The following is a 22,090-nucleotide window of genomic DNA, read 5'->3' as shown; positions in this document are numbered from 1 at the left end:
AATGTTCATGAATAATGACACAAACACCATTCATGGGAAAGCCCCATGATGTCAGCTATTGCTTTAGCTGACATTCGTCGATTCTCCAGTATAAGGTTGTGCAGAGCATCGACGATATCCGGAAGAATAACCACTCTCGATCGTCCATGACGTTCCTCATCATTGGTGCTGAAGTGTCCCGTTTTAAATTTGGCAACCCAGTTCTTAACCTCTTCACGACACATGATGTACTGGGTACGTCATGGATCGTGTGAAGTTAATCCTTGCGGGCTGCCGTGGGCAATCCGCGATGATCCGTGGACATGTCAGCTGATTTCAACAGCTGACATGCGTGCCTGCCAGGTGCGAGTGGAATCGCGTTCCACCCACACCTATTAACTTCTTATATCTCGCTTACATCAAATTCTGACAGCGAGATGGATCAGCACACTGCCATAAGGATAACTTGCCCACCCCCATCGGAAGTCACCTGACGTGATCACGGGACTACGGTGATTGCCATGGCAGCACAGGCTCATTTGATGACTCCTGTAGCTATCATGAGTTACTTTCACTGCCGGCAGAGGGCAGTGTGAGAGAAAAGCAGCTTTTCACCAGATCTAAGCTGTGTAGCTGTGATCTGGAGAAATGGAAGAGCGATCAGAGTTCACCCCCCATTCGGCCTATTGAAAATTAAAGGGATAAAAAAAAATGCACACATTTGGTATCGCCGCATTCAGAAATGCCCGGGCTATCAAAATATAAAATCAATTAATCTGATCGGTAAACGGCATAGCGTAAAAAAAAAATCCTAACGCCAAAATTACTTTTTTTGGTCGCCGCAAAATGCAATAACAGGCGATCAAACTCTAGCATCTGCGCAAAAATGGTACTGTTTAAAACCGTCAGTTCGAGACGCAAAAAATAAGTTGTCACTGAGCCATAGATCCTGAAAAATGAGAACGCTACGAGTTTCGGAAAATAGCGCAAAAAGTGTGCAACTTTTTTTGGACACATGTTTGGTGTTTACAAACTCGTACCGACCTGAGACATCACACCAAGACATCAGTTTTATCATATAGTGAACATGGTGAATAAAGTATCCCAAAAACTTTTGTGCGAGCGCACTTTTTTTTGCAGTTTTTCCGCACTTTAAATTTTTTTGCTATTTTCCAGTACACTATATGGTATACCGTATTTTTCGGACCATAACACGCACTTTTTCCCCCCCAAATGTTGGGGGAAAGTTGGGGGTGTGTCTTATGGTCTGACTGTGGCTGCGGGGAATGAGGTGCTGTGGTGGAACGGGTCATCGGGGGCACGAGCAGGCAGCAGCCTGCTATGACCACGTGGGCCCGCTCATTACATATGCACGCCCATCCTCCCGCCCATCTCTCAGCGCAGAAGCCGGCGCTGACAGGTGGGCGGGAGGACGAGCGCGCATAGTAAAGAGCTGGCCCACATGATCACCCCTGGCAATTACAGCCTGGAGTGATCATGTGCGGCTGTATTCACCGCTCCCCGCGCATCATCATCAGCGCGGGGTGCAGTGAATCAGTGTACTCACCCGTCCCCGTGTGTGGAGCCGTCCCCCTGCAGCACGCGATGTCTTTCTGTCTGTGCCGGTCAGCTGATCGGCACAGACAGGAAGACCTCGTGTGCTGCAGGGGAACGGCTCCACACACACAGGTCAGTGGTGCAGAGAGGAAGATGATCGGCTGCAGGGAGTGAGGAACAGGTGAGTATAAACGTTTGTTTGTTTTTCTCTGTGCTATAGGATGCAGGCCATATACCAAGATGGTATATGAGCACGATGGGGGCATATAGCGGGATGGGAGTATATAAGCAGGATGGATGGGGTGTATATGAACAGGATGGGGTGTATATGAACAGGATGGGGTGTATATGAACAGGATGGGGTGTATATGAACAGGATGGGGTGTATATGAACAGGATGGGGGGTATATGAACAGGATGGGGGGTATATGAACAGGATGGGGGGTATATGAACAGGATGGGGGGTATATGAACAGGATGGGGGGTATATGAACAGGATGGGGGGTATATGAACAGGATGGGGGGTATATGAACAGGATGGGGGGTATATGAACAGGATGGGGGGTATATGAACAGGATGGGGGGTATATGAACAGGATGGGGGGTATATGAACAGGATGGGGGGTATATGAACAGGATGGATGGGGGGTATATGAACAGGATGGATGGGGGGTATATGAACAGGATGGATGGGGGGTATATGAACAGGATGGATGGGGGGTATATGAACAGGATGGATGGGGGTATATGAACAGGATGGGGGTATATGAACAGGATGGGGGTATATGAACAGGATGGGGGTATATGAACAGGATGGGAGTATATGAGCAGGATGGATGGGGGGGTATATGAACAGGATGGGGGTATATGAACAGGATGGATTGGGGGGTATATGAACAGGATGGGGGTATATGAACAGGATGGGTGTATATGAACAGGATGGGGGTATATGAGCAGGATGGATGGAGGGTATATGAGCAGGATGGATGGAGGGTATATGAGCAGGATGGGGGTATATGAGCAGGATGGGGGTATATGAGCAGGATGGGGGTATATGAGCAGGATCATATACAAGGCAGGAGGATCATTACCAGGATGGGGTACCTTAGTAGAGAATTTGGGGACATTACCCCCCCATAACACTGTCAACAGCAGATCCTCGCCCCATAACAGTGTGTCATGACCACATTTTTTTGCTTAAAGTTTTGTTTTCCTATTTTCCTCCTCTAAAACCAGGTTGAGTCTTATAGTCCGGTGCGTCTTATAGTCCGAAAAATACGGTAACTTATGGCTTCATTTTAAAAGTAGAACTCGTCCTGCAAAAAATAAGCCCTCAGATAGGAAAATTGACGGGAAAATAAAAAAGGTTACAAAGGGAGGGGGGGAAAAAAAACACAGAAAAATCGCCTGGGGGTTAAAGGGTTAACTGTGGAATATGAACGGCATTGATCCCCCAATGTCATCATGAATATCCTTCATGGACTTTCCTTGCAGAAACAAGAATTTTATCATTCCTCTGCTCTCAGTTGCTGTGAATATCGCATTAGACTCCACCGTTTTGTTTTCCTGCTGTTTCAATATGCAACAAACACACAATTTTGAAAAAATATATATATATATATATACATATACATACATACATACATACATACATACATACATACATACATACATACATACATACATACATACATACATACATACATTAATTATAATATATACATTATAATATATAGTATTTTTCAAGCCATAAGACGCACTTTTTTCCCCCCAAATGTTGGGGGTGCGTCTTATGGTCTGACTATAGGGCTGCGGCCGGGAATGAGGGTGCTGCAGTGGAGAGGGTCATCGAAGGGACGAGCGGGCTGTAGCAGCCTGCTGTGACCACGTGTGCCCGCTCATTACATATGCACGCCCATCCTCCCGCCCATTTCTCAGCGCAGAAACCGACACTGACAGGTGGGCGGGAAGACGAGCGGGGATGCGCGCATAGTAAACAGCCGGCCGCATGATCACCCCTGGCAACTACAGCCTGGAGTGATCATGTGTGGCTGTATTCACTGCTCCCCGCGCATCATCATCAGCGCGGGGAGCAGTGAATCAGTGTACTCACCCGTCCCCGTGTGTGGAGCCGTCCCCCTGCAGCATCGCGATGTCTTCCTGTATGTGCCGGTCAGCTGATCTGTGCTGATCAGCTAATCGGCACAGACAGGAAGACATCGCGATGCTGCAGGGGAACGGCTCCACACACACAGGTCAGCGTGCCAGAAAGGAAGATGATCGGTGCTGCAGGGAGTGAGGAAAAGGTGAGTATAAACGTTTATTTTTTTTTTCTCTGTGCTATAGGATACAGGCCATATACCAGGATGGTATATGAGCACGATGTGGGCATATAGCAGGATGGGAGTATATGAGCAGGATGGATGGGGGGGGTATATGAACAGGATGGGGGGTATATGAACAGGATGGGGGGTATATGAACAGGATGGGGGGTATATGAACAGGATGGGGGGTATATGAACAGGATGGGGAGTATATGAGCAGGATGGATGGGGGGGTATATGAACAGGATGGGGGTACAGTTAGGTCCAGAAATATTTGGACAGTGACACAAGTTTTGTTATTTTAGCTGTTTACAAAAACATGTTCAGAAATACAATTATATATATAATATGGGCTGAAAGTGCACACTCCCAGCTGCAATATGAGAGTTTTCACATCCAAATCGGAGAAAGGGTTTAGGAATCATAGCTCTGTAATGCATAGCCGCCTCCTTTTTTAAGGGACCAAAAGTAATTGGACAAGGGACTCTAAGGGCTGCAATTAACTCTGAAGGCGTCTCCCTCGTTAACCTGTAATCAATGAAGTAGTTAAAAGGTCTGGGGTTGATTACAGGTGTGTGGTTTTGCATTTGGAAGCTGTTGCTGTGACCAGACAAAATGCGGTCTAAGGAACTCTCAATTGAGGTGAAGCAGAACATCCTGAGGCTGAAAAAAAAGAAAAAATCCATCAGAGAGATAGCAGACATGCTTGGAGTAGCAAAATCAACAGTCGGGTACATTCTGAGAAAAAAGAAATTGACTGGTGAGCTTGGGAACTCAAAAAGGCCTGGGCGTCCACGGATGACAACAGTGGTGGATGATCGCCGCATACTTTCTTTGGTGAAGAAGAACCTGTTCACAACATCAACTGAAGTCCAGAACACTCTCAGTGAAGTAGGTGTATCTGTCTCTAAGTCAACAGTAAAGAGAAGACTCCATGAAAGTAAATACAAAGGGTTCACATCTAGATGCAAACCATTCATCAATTCCAAAAATAGGCCGGAGTTAAATTTGCTGAAAAACACCTCATGAAGCCAGCTCAGTTCTGGAAAAGTATTCTATGGACAGATGAGACCAAGATCAACCTGTACCAAAATGATGGGAAGAAAAAAGTTTGGAGAAGAAAGGGAACGGCACATGATCCAAGGCACACCACATCCTCTGTAAAACATGGTGGAGGCAACGTGATGGCATGGGCATGCATGGCTTTCAATGGCACTGGGTCACTTGTGTTTATTGATGACAAAACAGCAGACAAGCGTAGCCGGATGAATTCTGAAGTGTACCGGGATATACTTTCAGCCCAGATTCAGCCAAATGCCGCAAAGTTGATCGGACGGCGCTTCATAGTACAGATGGACAATGCCCCAAGCATACAGCCAAAGCTACCCAGGAGTTCATGAGTGCAAAAAAGTGGAACATTCTGCAATGGCCAAGTCAATCACCAGATCTTAACCCAATTGAGCATGCATTTCACTTGCTCAAATCCAGACTTAAGACGGAAAGACCCACAAACAAGCAAGACCTGAAGGCTGCGGCTGTAAAGGCCTGGCAAAGCATTAAGAAGGAGGAAACCCAGCGTTTGGTGATGTCCATGGGTTCCAGACTTAAGGCAGTGATTGCCTCCAAAGGATTCGCAACAAAATATTGAAAATAAAAATATTTTGTTTGGGTTTGGTTTATTTGTCCAATTACTTTTGACCTCCTAAAATGTGGAGTGTTTGTAAAGAAATGTGTACAATTCCTACAATTTCTATCAGATATTTTTGTTCAAACCTTCAAATTAAACGTTAAAATCTGCACTTGAATTGTGTTGTAGAGGTTTCATTTCAAATCCAATGTGGTGGCATGCAGAGCCCAACTCGCGAAAATTGTGTCACTGTCCAAATATTTCTGGACCTAACTGTATATGAACAGGATGGATGGGGGGGTATATGAACAGGATGGATGGGGGTATATGAACAAGATGGATGGGGGAATATGAGCAGGATGGGGGTATATGAACAGGATGGATGGGGGTATATGAGCAGGATGGGGGTATATGAACAGGATGGGAGTATATGAGCAGGATGGATGGGGGGTATATGAACAGGATGGGGGTATATGAACAGGATGGGAGTATATGAACAGGATGGGAGTATATGAGCAGGATGGATGGGGGTATATGAACAGGATGGGGGTATATGAACAGGATGGGGGTATATGAACAGGATGGGAGTATATGAGCAGGATGGATGGGGGGTATATCAATAGGATGGGGGTATATGAACAGGATGGGAGTATATGAACAGGATGGGGTATATGAACAGGATGGGGTATATGAGCAGGATGCTGGTATATGAGCAGGATGCTGGTATATGAGCAGGATGGGGGTATATGAGCAGGATGGGGGTATATGAGCAGGATGGGGGTTTATAGCAGGATCATATACAAGGCAGGAGGATCATTACCAGGATGGGGTACCTTAGTAGAGAATTTGGGGACATTACCCCCATAACAGTGTCAGCAGCAGATCCTCGCCCCATAACAGTGGGTCATGACCACATTTTTTTGCTTAAAATTTTATTTTCCTATGTTCCTCCTCTAAAACCAGGGTGCGTCTTATAGTCCGGTGCGTCTTATAGTCGGTAAATACGGTGTGTATGTATGTATATATGTGTGAGTGTGTGTGTGTGTATATATATATATATATATATATATATATATATGTGTATGTATGTGTGTATATATATATATATATATATATATATATATGTATGTATATATATATATATATATATATATATATATATATATGTGTATGTATGTGTGTATATATATATGTATGTATATATATATGTATGTATATATATATGTATGTATATATATATATATATATATATATATATATATATATATGTATGTATATATATATATTATATGTATGTATATATATATATATATGTATGTATATATATATATATATGTATGTATATATATATATATATATATATATATATATATATATTATATACATACATACATACATACATACATACATACATACATACATACATACATACAGTTAGGTCCAGAAATATTTGGACAGTGACACAATTTTCGCGAGTTGGGCTCTGCATGCCACCACATTGGATTTGAAATGAAACCTCTACAACAGAATTCAAGTGCAGATTGTAACGTTTAATTTGAAGGTTTGAACAAAAATATCTGATAGAAATTGTAGGAATTGTACACATTTCTTTACAAACACTCCACATTTTAGGAGGTCAAAAGTAATTGGACAAATAAACCAAACCCAAAAAAAAAATTTTATTTTCAATATTTTGTTGCGAATCCTTTGGAGGCAATCACTGCCTTAAGTCTGGAACCCATGGACATCACCAAACGCTGGGTTTCCTCCTTCTTAATGCTTTGCCAGGCCTTTACAGCCGCAGCCTTCAGGTCTTGCTTCTTTGTGGGTCTTTCCGTCTTAAGTCTGGATTTGAGCAAGTGAAATGCATGCTCAATTGGGTTAAGATCTGGTGATTGACTTGGCCATTGCAGAATGTTCCACTTTTTTGCACTCATGAACTCCTGGGTAGATTTGGCTGTATGCTTGGGGTCATTGTCCATCTGTACTATGAAGCGCCGTCCGATCAACTTTGCGGCATTTGGCTGAATCTGGGCTGAAAGTATATCCCGGTACACTTCAGAATTCATCCGGCTACTCTTGTCTGCTGTTATGTCATCAATAAACACAAGTGACCCAGTGCCATTGAAAGCCATGCATGCCCATGCCATCACGTTGCCTCCACCATGTTTTACAGAGGATGTGGTGTGCCTTGGATCATGTGCCGTTCCCTTTCTTCTCCAAACTTTTTTCTTCCCATCATTCTGATACAGGTTGATCTTGGTCTCATCTGTCCATAGAATACTTTTCCAGAACTGAGCTGGCTTCATGAGGTGTTTTTCAGCAAATTTAACTCTGGCCTGTCTATTTTTGGAATTGATGAATGGTTTGCATCTAGATGTGAACCCTTTGTATTTACTTTCATTGAGTCTTCTCTTTACTGTTGACTTAGAGACAGATACACCTACTTCACTGAGAGTGTTCTGGACTTCAGTTGATGTTGTGAACGGGTTCTTCTTCACCAAAGAAAGTATGCGGCGATCATCCACCACTGTTGTCATCCGTGGACGCCCAGGCCTTTTTGAGTTCCCAAGCTCACCAGTCAATTCCTTTTTCCTCAGAATGTACCCGACTGTTGATTTTGCTACTCCAAGCATGTCTGCTATCTCTCTGATGGATTTTTTCTTTTTTTTGAGCCTCAGGATGTTCTGCTTCACCTCATTTGAGAGTTCCTTAGACCGCATGTTGTCTGGTCACAGCAACAGCTTCCAAATGCAAAACCACACACCTGTAATCAACCCCAGACCTTTTAACTACTTCATTGATTACAGGTTAACGAGGGAGACGCCTTCAGAGTTAATTGCAGCCCTTAGAGTCCCTTGTCCAATTACTTTTGGTCCCTTGAAAAAGAGGAGGCTATGCATTACAGAGCTATGATTCCTAAACCCTTTCTCCGATTTGGATGTAAAAACTCTCATATTGCAGCTGGGAGTGTGCACTTTCAGCCCATATTATATATATAATTGTATTTCTGAACATGTTTTTGTAAACAGCTAAAATAACAAAACTTGTGTCACTGTCCAAATATTTCTGGACCTAACTGTATGTGTATATATATATGTATATATATATAATATATACACACAAAGTGGAACCTTTGTTTAAGAGTAACTTGGTTTGAGAGCGTTTTGTAAGAGAAGAAAAGCTTTTTAAAAATTTGTAACTTGGTTTAGGAGCAATGATTTGCAATAAGAGCAAATTCCCACTGTGCACACGTCCGGTTCTGTCCTTTCACCGCACTCAGACCCGCCCTGGAGGTAACTTTCTGTCCATATGTACTGTATATTGTACACAGTATACTATTGCACAGTACAGTATATACTATATAGCATTTCTATCAATTTGCATTTGTGGATACAGTATTATACTTTTTCGGCTAACCAGTACAGCACATTACTTATACTGTATCTCTCGCACACCAATAATTCTATTGTAAGCTAAAGTGTAGTTTAATTTGTTTTAAATGTTTTTCTTTGTCGCTCTATTGGGAGACCCAGACAATTGGGTGTATAGGCTATGCCTCCGGAGGCCGCACAAAGTATTACACTTAAAAGTGTTAAGCCCCTCCCCTTCTGCCTATACACCCCCCGTGCTCCCACGGGCTCCTCAGTTTTTTGCTTTGTGCGAAGGAGTTCAGACACGCACGCACAGCTCCACAGATTGGTCAGCAGCAGCTGCTGACTATGTCGGATGGAAGAAAAGTGGGCCCATATAGGGCCCCCAGCATGCTCCCTTCTCACCCCACTCTTGTCGGCGGTGTAGTTAAGGTTGAGGTATCCATTGCGGGTACGGAGGCTGGAGCCCACATGCTGTTTTCCTTCCCCATCCCCCTCAGGGCTCTGGTGGAAGTGGGATCCTATCGGTCTCCAGGCACTGAGACCGGGCTTCATCCACAACTCCTGGGAGCCTGATGGATAGGAGCCGGGTATCGTTCAGGGACATGGCCCTGCTACTTGGAGGTACTCTGTGTCCCCGTGGGGACCGAGCACAGCAACACTCCAGCATTGCTGGGTGTGCTAGTGCACCGGGGACCGCGGCGCTGACCGGGTTAATGTGCCATTACACACTCAGCATCTCTGAGTGTGTTTATGTAGGGAGACTACCGCGCTGACCGCCGCCGCCATGTTTAACACTGAGGCGCGGCTGGGACTTGTAGTGCGCCGGGGACTTCCACGCGGCCGCGCTTTTACGGCGGCCGCGTTTATTACTCGAGTCCCCGGCTTTTTGCGGCCTAGTCTTTCTTCCTCCCGCCCACAGCCCTGACAAGCAGGGGAAGGGCGGGACGCTGCACAGGACGAGCAGCACTGAGGGCTGGAGCATGCTTTGCATACTCCACTCCCCTCACTGTGCACAGTGCAGGCACCAGCTCCCGCACTTTCTGGGTCACGCCCACGGCTCCCTCCTCTCCTCAGGACATTCCTGTCAGCTCCTTGAACGCTGCAGAGGGGGACAAATTCTGACAGACCCAGGCATGGACCCTGGTGGCCTCACAACCGCTTTAAGCGGGGGGCATGCAGCATCTGTGGTGCTAGCCACATTTCTGCAGGAGTGTAATTTTAAATTATATGTTTATAAGATATACTTTACACTTTATGGTGCACAGTTGATTCTGGATATATATATATTGTGTTGCTCAGGGAAGACAACAGCATGGCGCCCATAAAAGGCAGGAGTGCCAAACACAGGCTTACTATGCTGCCTGTGCCGCATGTACGACCCCGCTACCGGCAGGATCCACTGAGCAATCCAGACCGGTATCTCAGCACAGGGGCACTGTTGAATCATTGCTCCCTGGCCCCCCTCAGTTGGACCAGCAAGGTCCCCCCGGGGTGTCTCATAGATCCCAGAGTGAGGTCTCTGATACAGACCCCAGCCCCTGACCGACTAAGCGAGCTCGCTGGGAAATTCCCTCGACATCTTCATATTGGTCAGGGTCTCAGCGGGGGGAACCTCTGGTTGATGAAGCGGAGACAGTTGATCAGGATTCTGATCCTGAGGCCGCTCTCAATCTTGATACGCCTGACGGGGACGCCATATTGAACGATCTTATTGCGTCCATCAATCAAATGCTGGATATTTCTCCCTCAGTTCCTCCAGTGGAGGAGTCAGCTTCTCAGCAGGAGAAATTCCGTTTCAGGTTTCCCAAGCGTACACTGAGCATGTTTCTGGACCACTCTGATTTCAGAGAGGCAGTCCAGAATCACCGTGCCTGTCCTGATAAGCGTTTTTTTTTTCTAAGCACCTTAAGGATACACGTTATCCTGTTCCCCTGACGTGGTCAAAGGTTGGACTCAGTGTCCCAAGGTGGATCCTAGCCTGGTGGCTAGATCCATACTTGCAGTGGAAGATGGGGCTTCACTCAAAGATGCCACTCACAGGCAGATGGAGCTCTGGTTGAAATCCAGCTATGAAGCTATCGGCGCTTCTTTTGCCCCAGCATTTGCAGCCGTATGGGTGCTACAAGCTATCAGCAGGTCAAGCGCAAATTGACGCAGCCACACAGACGTCGGCATTTGCGTCTTACGCTATTAATGCTGTCCTGGTCTCTGCGAGCCGTACGGCGGTTGCATCCGCCAATTCGGTGGTACTCCACAGGGCCTTGTGGCTACGGAAATGGAAGGCAGATTCTGCTTCCAAAAAAGCGCTTAACCAGTTTGCCAATTTCTGGCGACCGATTGTTTGGCGAACGTTTGGATGAAATCGTCAAACAATCCAAGGGAAAGGATACATCCTTACCCCAGCCCAAACCGAACATACCCCAACAGAGGAAGGGGCAGTCGAGGTTTCGGTCCTTTCGGGGCGCGGGCAGGTCCCAATTCTCCTCGTCCAAAAGGCCTCAGAAAGATCAAGGGCACTCCGATTCATGGCGGTCTAAGTCACGTCCTGAAAGACCACCGGAGGTGCCGCTACCAAAGCGGCTTCTTCATGGCTTTCGGTCTCCTCAATCCGCATCCTCGGTCGGTGGCAGGCTCTCCCGCTTTTGCGACACCTGGCTGCCAAGGGTAAAAGACCGTTGGGCGAGAGACATTCTGTCTCACGGTTACAAGTTAGAGTTCGCCTCTCGTCCCCCGACTCGATTCTTCAGGTCATCCCCGCCTCCCGAGCGAGCCAAGGCTCTTCTGCAGGCGCTGGGCACTCTGAGGGCAGAAGGAGTGGTGGTCCCTGTTCCTCTTCAGCAACAGGGTCAAGGTTTTTTCCACCAACCTGTTTGTGGTTACAAAGAAGGACGGGTCTTTCCGTCCTGTCCTGGACCCGTAACTGCTCAACAAACACGTAAAGACCAGGTGGTTCCGGATGGAATCCCTCCGCTCCGTCATCGCCTCAATGTCCCCAGGAGATTTCCTTGCATCGATCGATATCGAAGATGCTTATCTCCACGTACCGGTTGCTCCAGAGCACCAACGCTTCTTGCGCTTCACCATAGGAGACGAACACCTGCAGTTCGTGGCACTGCAGTTCGGCCTGGCTACAGCCCCACGGGTTTTCACCAAGGTTAGGGCTCCCGTAGTAGCGGTCCTCCACTCTCAGGGTCACTCGGTGATCCCTTACTTGGACGATCTGCTGATCAAGGCACCCTCTCAAGAGGCATGCCAACACAGCCCCGACGCTTCTCTGGAGGCTCTCCAGAGTTTCGGGTGGATCATCAATTTTCCAAAGTCAAATCTGACACCAGCCCAATCGCTGACATATCTTGGCATGGAGTTTCATACCCTATCAGCGATAGTGAAGCTTCCGCTGATCAAGCAGCGTTCACTACAGAAAGGGGTGCAATCTCTCCTTCAAGGTCAGGCACACACCTTGAGGGGCCTCATGCACTTCCTGGGGAAGATGGTGGCAGCAATGGAGGCAGTCCCTTTCGCGCAGTTTCACCTGCGTCCTCTTCATTGGGACATCCTAACCAAAGCTTCCCTTCGGGGGTGGCTTTCTTCCCACTTCTTTATCGCATGGGAAATCCTTCCTACCCCCATCCTGGGAGGTGGTCACGACGGACGCGAGTCTGTCAGGGTGGGGAGCAGTCTTTCTCCGCCACAGGGCTCAGGGTACGTGGACTCAGCAAGAGTCCTCGCTTCAGATCAATGTTCTGGAGATCAGGGCAGTGTATCTTGCCCTAAAAGTGTTCCAGCAGTGGCTGGAAGGCAAGCAGATCCGAATTCAGTCGGACAACTCCACAGTGGTGGCTTACATCAACTACCAAGGCGGAACACGCAGTCGGCAAGCCTTCCAGGAAGTCCGGCGGATTTTGATGTGGGTGGAAGCCACGGCCTCCACCATCTCCGCAGTCCACATCCCGGGCGTCGAAAACTGGGAAGCAGATTTTCTCAGTCGCCAGGGCATGGACGCAGGGGAATGGTCCCTTCACCCGGACGTGTTCCAGGAGATCTGTTGCCGCTGGGGGAGGCCGGAAGTCGACCTAATGGCGTCCCGGCACAACAACAAGGTCACGGCATTCATGGCACGATCTCACGATCACAGAGCTCTGGCGGCAGACGCCTTAGTTCGGGATTGGTCGCAGTTTCAACTCTCTTATGTGTTTCCTCCGCTGGCACTGTTGCCCAGAGTGTTACGCACGATCAGGGCCGACTGCCGCGCCATCCTCGTCACTCCAGACTGGCCGAGGAGGTCGTGGTACCCGGATCTGTGGCATCTCACGGTCGGCCAAACGTGGGCACTACCAGACCGACCAGACTTGCTGTCTCAAGGGCCGTTTTTCCATTTGAATTCTGCGGCCCTCAACCTGACACTGTGGCCATTGAGTCCTGGATCTTAGTGTCTTCAGGATTATCTCAAGAGGTCATTGCCACTATGAGACAGGTTAGGAAACCAACGTCCGCCAAGATCTACCACAGGATGTGGAAAATTTTCCTGTCATGATGCTCTGCTGGGGGTTTTTCTCCCTGGCCTTTGGCCTTGCCCACTTTTCTGTCCTTCCTTCAATCTGGACTGGAAAAGGGTTTGTCGCTCGGCTCCCTTAAGGGACAAGTCTCAGCGCTCTCTGTGTTGTTTCCAGAAGCGCCTAGCCAGACTTCCACAGGTACGCACGTTCCTGCAGGGGGTTCGTCACATCGTTCCTCCTTACAAGCGGCCGTTAGAACCCTGGGATCTGAACAGGGTGCTGATGGTTCTTCAGAAACCACCATTCGAGCCAATGAGGGATATTTCTCTCTCACGCCTTTCGCAGAAAGTGGTTTTTCTAGTAGCAGTCACTTCACTTCGCAGAGTGTCTGAGCTAGCTGCACTGTCATGCAAAGCTCCCTTCCTGGTGTTTCACCAGGACAAGGTGGTTCTGCGTCCGGTTCCGGAATTTCTCCCTAAGGTGGTATCCCCCTTTCATCTCAATCAGGATATCTCCTTACCTTCTTTTTGTCCTCATCCAGTTCACCAATGTGAAAAGGATTTGCACTTGTTAGATCTGGTGAGAGCACTCAGACTCTACATTTCTCGTACGGCGCCCCTGCGCCGCTCGGATGCACTCTTTGTCCTTGTCGCTGGCCAGCGTAAAGGGTCACAGGCTTCCAAATCAACCCTGGCTCGGTGGATCAAGGAGCCAATTATCGAAGCTTACCGTTCGGCTGGGCTTCCGGTTCCCTCAGGGCTGAAGGCCCATTCTACCAGAGCCGTGGGCGCGTCCTGGGCTTTGAGGCACCAGGCTACGGCTCAGCAGGTGTGTCAGGCGGCTACCTGGTCGAGCCTGCACACTTTCACGAAGCACTATCAGGTGCATACCTATGCTTCGGCGGATGCCAGCCTAGGTAGACGAGTCCTTCAGGCGGCGGTTGCCCACCTGTAGGAAGAGGCCGTTTTTACGGCTCTCTTACGAGGTATTATTTTACCCACCCAGGGACTGCTTTTGGACGTCCCAATTGTCTGGGTCTCCCAATAGAGCGACAAAGAAGGGAATTTTGTTTACTTACCGTAAATTCCTTTTCTTCTAGCTCTAATTGGGAGACCCAGCACCCGCCCCTGTTTTTTTGTGTACACATGTTGTTCATGTTGAATGGTTTCAGTTCTCCGATATTCCTTCGGATTGAAGCTACTTTAAACCAGTTTATAATTCTTTTTCCTCCTTCTTGCTTTTGCACCAAAACTGAGGAGCCCGTGGGAGCACGGGGGGTGTATAGGCAGAAGGGGAGGGGCTTAACACTTTTAAGTGTAATACTTTGTGCGGCCTCCGGAGGCATAGCCTATACACCCAATTGTCTGGGTCTCCCAATTAGAGCTAGAAGAAAAGGAATTTACGGTAAGTAAACAAAATTCCCTTCTTTACTGTACAGTACTTTGTATTGGTGTACTGTAATAATTTTATATGAATATAGAACATTATTTTGTATTACTGGAATAGGTTTGTATAAATACATGAAATATTTTTGGGTTGTGGAACGAATTGTCAGCGTTTCAATTATTTCCTATGGGAAAATTTGCGTTGATATGAGTAACTTGACTTAAGAGCTCGCTCCCTGATCCAATTCTGCTCGTAATCCAAGGTTCCACTGTATATACTGTGTATATGTGTGTCTCTCTTTCTCTCTTTCTCTTTCTTTCTTTCTTTCTTTCTCCCCTTGTATAATGATATATGTACTGTATATAATAGTTAAAACTACACATGCATGATTTCATATCTAAACACAGCTAGCTTCAGTATACTGTCCGCTGACTGGTTCAGTTTTATTTTAACATTCCCAGTTTCTCCATGTCAGACAGACCTCCTATTCTAGTAGAGCTGTCTGGTTTTCCTTCTGCAGTCATATGAACCGTACAACAGCCTTGTTTCATCCATTTGTGCTAGTTGTGCTGGTTGAGAAAGCGTAAATCTCTCCTTTTCATTTGTTGGATTTCACAGTGTTATTGTTTTGATTTTCTCCTCTGTGACCTTCTGGAGCCCAGATTCCATGACGGGAATAATCAGCTACACCCCCACCTTCCCATATGTAGCTCAGAAGAACAACATGTGTCTGCCCCTGTGTAATAGTAGTCTAGTCAGCAGTCAGCAGGGGTAAAACTCTATTCATATTAATAGATGTAAAGGGATTTAACCACTTGAGGAACAACCCTTTAAAATAAAGGTTGTTCCCCTTCTCCCTTGTAAAAAAAACACATGCCTCAAGCACCAATGCTGTACCAGCTGTGTGTGGCTCTGCTGGAGGTTCGTATGGTGGTGTTATGACGCAGGAGCCCTGCAGCTAATCAGTGGCTGCTATTGGGCTGGTGCACTTTCACTTCTCTTGGATGACTGTCGAACAAACAAAAGTGAGAGTGCAGTGACTGCTGATTATTATGCCAATTGAGCCCTGCAGCCAAGGTCCCGCTGCCCTGGTTTAATTGATCTGTCTATACGTGCATGTAGGCAGTGACCGGTCAATCCAGGGCAAGTGGGCAGAGAGAAGCCACCGGGGAACCCACGTGTCCGAGAAGTCTGCCTCGTGGCATGGTCCCTGAAAGCTTTTCACATGTTTTTCTCTGAAATGTTGCAAAATTTTGTAGTCAAACATACGTGCCTGAAATGACACAACCAATGCCTGATACGGGCTGCCTGACCATGGATTGGGCAGCATGTGTTAGCTGTCAGGTTTACTTTAAATGCTGATTTCTCAGTAACAAATGAACAGACATGCCATATAAAGGTATTGCTGGACATGTCTTTGACTATGTTATATGTGCATATGAACAGGCTGGGGGGATGAAATCCTAAGGGTATGTGCCCACGATCAGTGTTTACTGCGTTTTGGATGCAGCATTTTTCAGCTGCGTCCAAAACGCTGCAATGTACTAGTACAAGCAAAGTGGATGGATTTCTAGAAATCCCGTGCCCACTGTGCATGTCCTGCTTGCAGCATAAACTGACCTGCGGTGCAGCTTTCCGAGCCGCATGCATTTCAGTTGTTTGCTGTGAAGTCGCAAGCGTTCTTTGCAGGGAGAACAGAAGAGAACGACTACAACTGCCCGAGCCTGGTTCGTGGGCAAGAACAGCTGCAGCGCCTGTTGAGGAGACTCGCAGCCCCACAGGTCAGGACCTGCCACGTCCAGGACACACGGAGTCCTGATCGTGGGCACATACCCTAACAAATTCCCTTTTAAATTATGCCAGACTGGTTTGTCAGGTCTCCGTAAGGAGAATAGTCTTCCCCCGTGATCCCCTCTTAAATTAAAAAATAAACTGTAGAAGTTTGGTATTGTTGTGTCTGGAGAATCATTTTGCCATGTTGTTTTTACCACACAATTCATGCTGTAAAACTAAAAAAGGCCCAAAACAATAGTTGAAGCGATATTTTTTATTTTTTTGCACCATTTTACGCTGCTTGGATTTTTTTTTTCCCATTTTCGGTAGAATATATGGTAAAATTAATGATGTACTTCAACAGTACAACTTCTGCGGAAAACCTGAGCGCACAAACAAATTGTCTGGTTGAAAAGGAATTAGCGGCCAGAATTCTGTAAAAATGTCCTCCACTCCTTGCCCTGTTAAATGAAATGGCTTGTGTGGCTGCTGGGGTCAGCGTGCTGGAAGCAAAGTTCTAGCGCTACAATTGAAGTCACTAGGAGGCAGATGAATCAATATTACATCGGCAAATAAAGCAGGGACTTTTAAATCAAGCATTGAAGGAGTGGATATCTGTATAAAATCGCTCTGATGCCTAGAACAATGTATGAAAACAAACATTTTTTTAAACGGTATTTTTATTTCATCCATAATATGTTGCATAGTGCGTCCCTAATCTACCCTTGTACATAAATGGCATGTACCAGACATCAGACGTTTCCATGCTGGGGTTTGGCACTGCTGGCTTCATGTTAAGCATGTGTGATGCTTGGTTGAGGCCCAATTACACACACACTGCTGAATACACCTAAAATATCACACTGACAAATAGGCATTGTTTGTAATAAAACTGAGCCTAGTGTTTATTGCAGAGCATCTCTGTTCTTTGTACACTTGCCATTCTAAACTGAACATCTGGACACCTTTTCTGGCCAATAAATATGTTGACATTGTATAAAGAGGTTCCACCGCAGCATGTTGGTTTTCGAGATCTAGGTTGCCTTTTGGGTTTGTGATTTCTTGAAATTTACCATCAAAAAACAATAACTGCTTATCAGTCCACTAAAGGTGAAAAATTTAAAAATTCTCATTCATCCTTTAGATTTTTTTTATGGAGATGAACTCTACCCACCGAGCAGGCGAGCATATGCCTTGGGGTCATGTGAGGTTTAGCTCATCTGAAGATTGCACATATGGTAGACAGCTGTGTATTCAGATGACTTCAGTAGCTACCAGAGAGCCGCGCCTGAGTGTGCATGGTGGGTAACATTGCGAGCCACCCGTGCAGAGCAGATTGGGAAACGTGAACAGAATTGTTAAAAGGCTCATTAAAAATAGGCTTGATCTGCTTGAGATGAACAATCAATATTAACCTACTGTATCCTCACCCATACTCTGTAGACTGTGAGCCCTCGCGGGCAGGGACATCTCTCCTCCTGTACATGTCTGTGTCTTGTATTGTTTGATTATTGTACTAGTCCCTATTATGTATACCCCTTTCACATGTAAAGCGCCATGGAATTGATGGCGCTATAATAATAATATTACGTACTACTGCCACTTCAGCGTCTTCTGTCGGCTACTGGCTAATCCCACCTGGCACAGTGATTGGTGTGACTGCTTCAGTCGTGTCAACCACTCCCGTCCAGGATCAGCCGAGATGCTGTAATGGAGGGGCAGTAGGTACGCAATGCTGATTCTTAATTTTGTTACATTGTTTTTATTAACACAAAAAAGTGGTCAATCCATAAAGGACACTCCCGATCCATTACAACAGCAATATGAAAAAAATAATCGTATATAATTCTTCCAGAAAAGGAGCTATAGTCCATATAATTAAAATATTAAATTTTTATTAGACACCAAATATAAAAACATGATTAAAAGAGACGTTTACAGAAACAAATGAGGACATAGCAGCATAATAATATTGCACATAAGAATATCAAAAGTGACCAGTGCAAAAAATATATATTTAGATTGAAATGATAGCCCCACTATTCTATCAATGTTACCACAATGCGGGCTATATTAGTAAAGTGTCTGAGTGCATCCAATTGCACATAATCCACATAAATAGTAAATATAGTATATGTAATTTAAGTATAAATATATACCACTATGTGGGGGTTAGTACAACACTAGAAAGATACCAAATTAGGAATTTGGTCACTACAACAGGTCAAGATATTTATAGAATAATGTGTAATATAACATAGTATACAAGGTGTAGATGTAATACCACCCGGAGTCCAAAGATGGAGCTATTCCCAAAAGATGTAGAAAATGAACATAATAATGGTGGGTATAAATAAATGCCACATATCACTTACTACAAATAAATCTAATCCTGAAGGACATCATATCAAGTGTAGGAATAGACAAAGTAATTTGTGTCCCAATAGACCGAACTAAACCACAACAGAGCGTAATTACCTGGGTCTGTGTAGTATATGCCGCCATCCTCACACCCCGACGTACGTTTCACTCCTACCCGTCTTCAACGGGGGGGCGTGTATCTTGACCTGTTGTAGTGACCAAATTCCTAACTTGGTATCTTTCTAGTGTTGTACTAACCCCCACATAGTGGAATATATTTATAATTAAATTACATATACTATATTTACTATTTATGCAGATTATGTGCAATTGGATGCACTCAGACACTTTACTAATATAGCCCGCATTGTGGTAACATTGATAGAATAGTGGGGTTATAATCTTATATATTTTTTTTTGTACTGGTCACTTTTGATATTCTTATGTGGAATATTATTATGCTGCTATGTCCTCATTTGTTGCTGTAAAACGTCTTTTAGTCATGTTTTTATATTTGTGTCTAATAAAAATGTAATATTTTAATTATTTGGACCATTGCTCCTTTTTTGGAAGAATTATATATGATTAATTTTTTCATATTGCTGTTGTTTTTATTAGTTACAAATGCTACATAATATCCATATTTGTTATACTACATTTCAGTAATGCAACTTTATAACGTAAAAGGTGAATGAACAAACTAAAGCGGGCTTTACACGCTACGAGATCGCTACAGCGATCTCGTTGGGGTCACAGATTTTGTGACGCACATCCGGCCGCTGTAGTGATCTCGTTGTGTGTGACTCCTAGGAGCGATTTTGGATCATTGCAAAAACGTCCAAAATCGCTCCTCGTTGACATGGGGGTCCATTCTCAAAATATCGCTGCTGTTGCGTGGGCGAAGATGATCCTCTTCCCTGCAGCAGCACACATCGCTATGTGTGACGCCGCAGGAACGAGGAACCTCTCCTTACCTGCCACACGCCAGCAATGAGGAAGGAAGGAGGTGGGCGGGATGTTCGTCCCGCTCATCTCCGCCCCTCCGCTTTGATTGGCCGGATGCTTAGTGACGTCGCGGTGAGGTCGCTGTGATGCCGAACGTCCCTCCCTCTTGAGGGAGGGATTGTTCGGCAGTCACAGTGACGCCGTTGACCAGGTAAGTGCGTGTGACACTGCCGTAGCGATAATGTTCGCTGCGGCAGCGATCGCCAAATATCGGCATAACGATAGGGGCGGGTGCTATCACGCTCGCCATTGCTAGCATCGGCTAGCGATGTTGCAGCGTGTAAAGCCCGCTTTAGGAAAATGGTAAATGGGGACAAAGGCTGCATTACATTGAATTTTTAAGCAGGTCAAGTTTTTACGCCATTTTGCTGTGAAACTGGACAACCCCTTTAAATGCATGTTTACTACCCAAAAAAATGGGCATAAAAACTGATCTTCACTTTAAGAAATCTTTTTATCAGGGCGCTTCAAATGTTCTCTGCTTGCGTTCTACCTCTTCAGTACATTTGCACACATTTCCAGACTATCAGGAGGGATATAACGTCTCTTAGTTATTACTTAGCTCTTACAAATTTCTCTGTGTTTTTAAGGCACTCCAAATTTTTTCTTCTGTACATGGAAAATCATGCAGTTTCCTAGTTTTGTGGCTCCTGTCTGCAAACCATCACTTGGCAGTTCCCGGGGCCTTAAATTTAGTAAATGAAAACAAAGTTATAAATAGGATTTATATGAAAGTAGAACCTTGGCTTGAATAAATGGACAGACAAGTCCCTGATTGTCCTTCAACAGCTTTCACTTTTCCCTCCCTGAGGTTTTTTTTCCGCCATTAAGAGATCTCTTCCTGCAGACATCTGCAGCCAAATACAAGCTATGTCCTGTGCCACTGAGCAGTAATAAGGAGCAGATCTGCCGGTTATTAGCCTGCAACACAATTACTGAGCACGCAGATGTGTTATGTGGCAGGGACTTGGATGTTTTTGTGTTTGTTCAATGGAATTGCGAACGCAGACATTTTTGTAAATACGATTGGTCAGCATTCATTTTGTGCTTTTTCTTGGGAAAATTGCACAGGAACTCTTTCTCCGAGACAGTTGGGGTACATGATGCCTATTATGTACAGAGCCTACTCATAGAAAACCATGGCCACCTACCAGAGTCAAACAACCTTACTGCAATAAGTAAGCGAGCATTAATTGGTTATCATAGGGTAAGCCCTGCTCTGGGGTGACATCATCCAAACAATGTCAATTTTCAATTAATAAAGACAAACAATAGTGTAATAACACAGTTCTACAACAGAGCCAAACATTACTGCCATCAACATTAGAGATGGGCCAATCAATTCAGAGGATCCTAGTCCAGGGCCACCATACGGGAACCCTGCAAACCTCCTACTATTTGCCGAAATTCCCAGCTCCTCTTCAGATTTGTAGGCCCCACACGACACCATTGTTCCGGCGTGACGCGCATGATGTCACACTTGGGCCTACTAATTAGTATAGACTCCAAGGATGGTGGGAGGTGGCCACAGAATGCAGACGTGGCTCCTCGACTAAGGTCTTCTAAATTTACCTCTAACCACCATAGAATGCTGCCTGGGAATTTGGGCAAATGGTATTGTGACATGCATATAATAGAACATATCCAGAGAATAGGCACACTATTGTGACATTACAATAATACATAGCTAAGTGAAGCACAATTTAATATATCCAAGGAATGAAGCGCATCACAGTGGAACAAATCCAATGAATAAATATACAAATTTTTAACATCAGCGCAATACAACTAAAATACAATACAAAAAAATAACAAACTGTTGAAAAATATACTATTGTGGCTACTAATAAAAGACAGTCTTAATAAAGACAAACACTGTTGTGGCACAATCATGGTATAACAGCCAAGGCCTACACACCCTGTTGTGACATAAAAACAACTAGGGGAAAAAGAAAATCTGCACTGTGACATCGCCACAACAAAACAAAGAAAAACTATTATGATTAACCCACCGAACACAGTTAATCAAATGAACAGTAGCTGAACTCCAGCCAAAAGGTGGGACGGAGCTGTGCTGTTCTACGGTAACCGCTAATAGGTGGGGAAGCTGAGAGTCGGACCCCCACTTATTACAGACTAATAACCTATACTAGGGATAGATCAATAATCATAGAAGGGTTGTAATTTGCGGCTGATTTTACCTTT

The 22,090-nt window shown here is 45.4% G+C and overlaps 1 protein-coding gene across 1 annotated transcript in view; it reads left to right on the top strand.

The window, feature by feature from the left end:
- Window positions 1-22,090, top strand: part of LOC142249445 (septin-2A) — a 146,816-nt gene that overhangs the window by 111,051 nt on the left and 13,675 nt on the right. The gene's annotated exons all lie outside the window — the stretch shown is intronic.

This window comes from Anomaloglossus baeobatrachus, chromosome 1, assembly GCF_048569485.1.
Source record: "Anomaloglossus baeobatrachus isolate aAnoBae1 chromosome 1, aAnoBae1.hap1, whole genome shotgun sequence".
Taxonomy (NCBI): domain Eukaryota; kingdom Metazoa; phylum Chordata; class Amphibia; order Anura; family Aromobatidae; genus Anomaloglossus; species Anomaloglossus baeobatrachus.
This window is presented reverse-complemented; position numbering and strand designations above follow the sequence as displayed.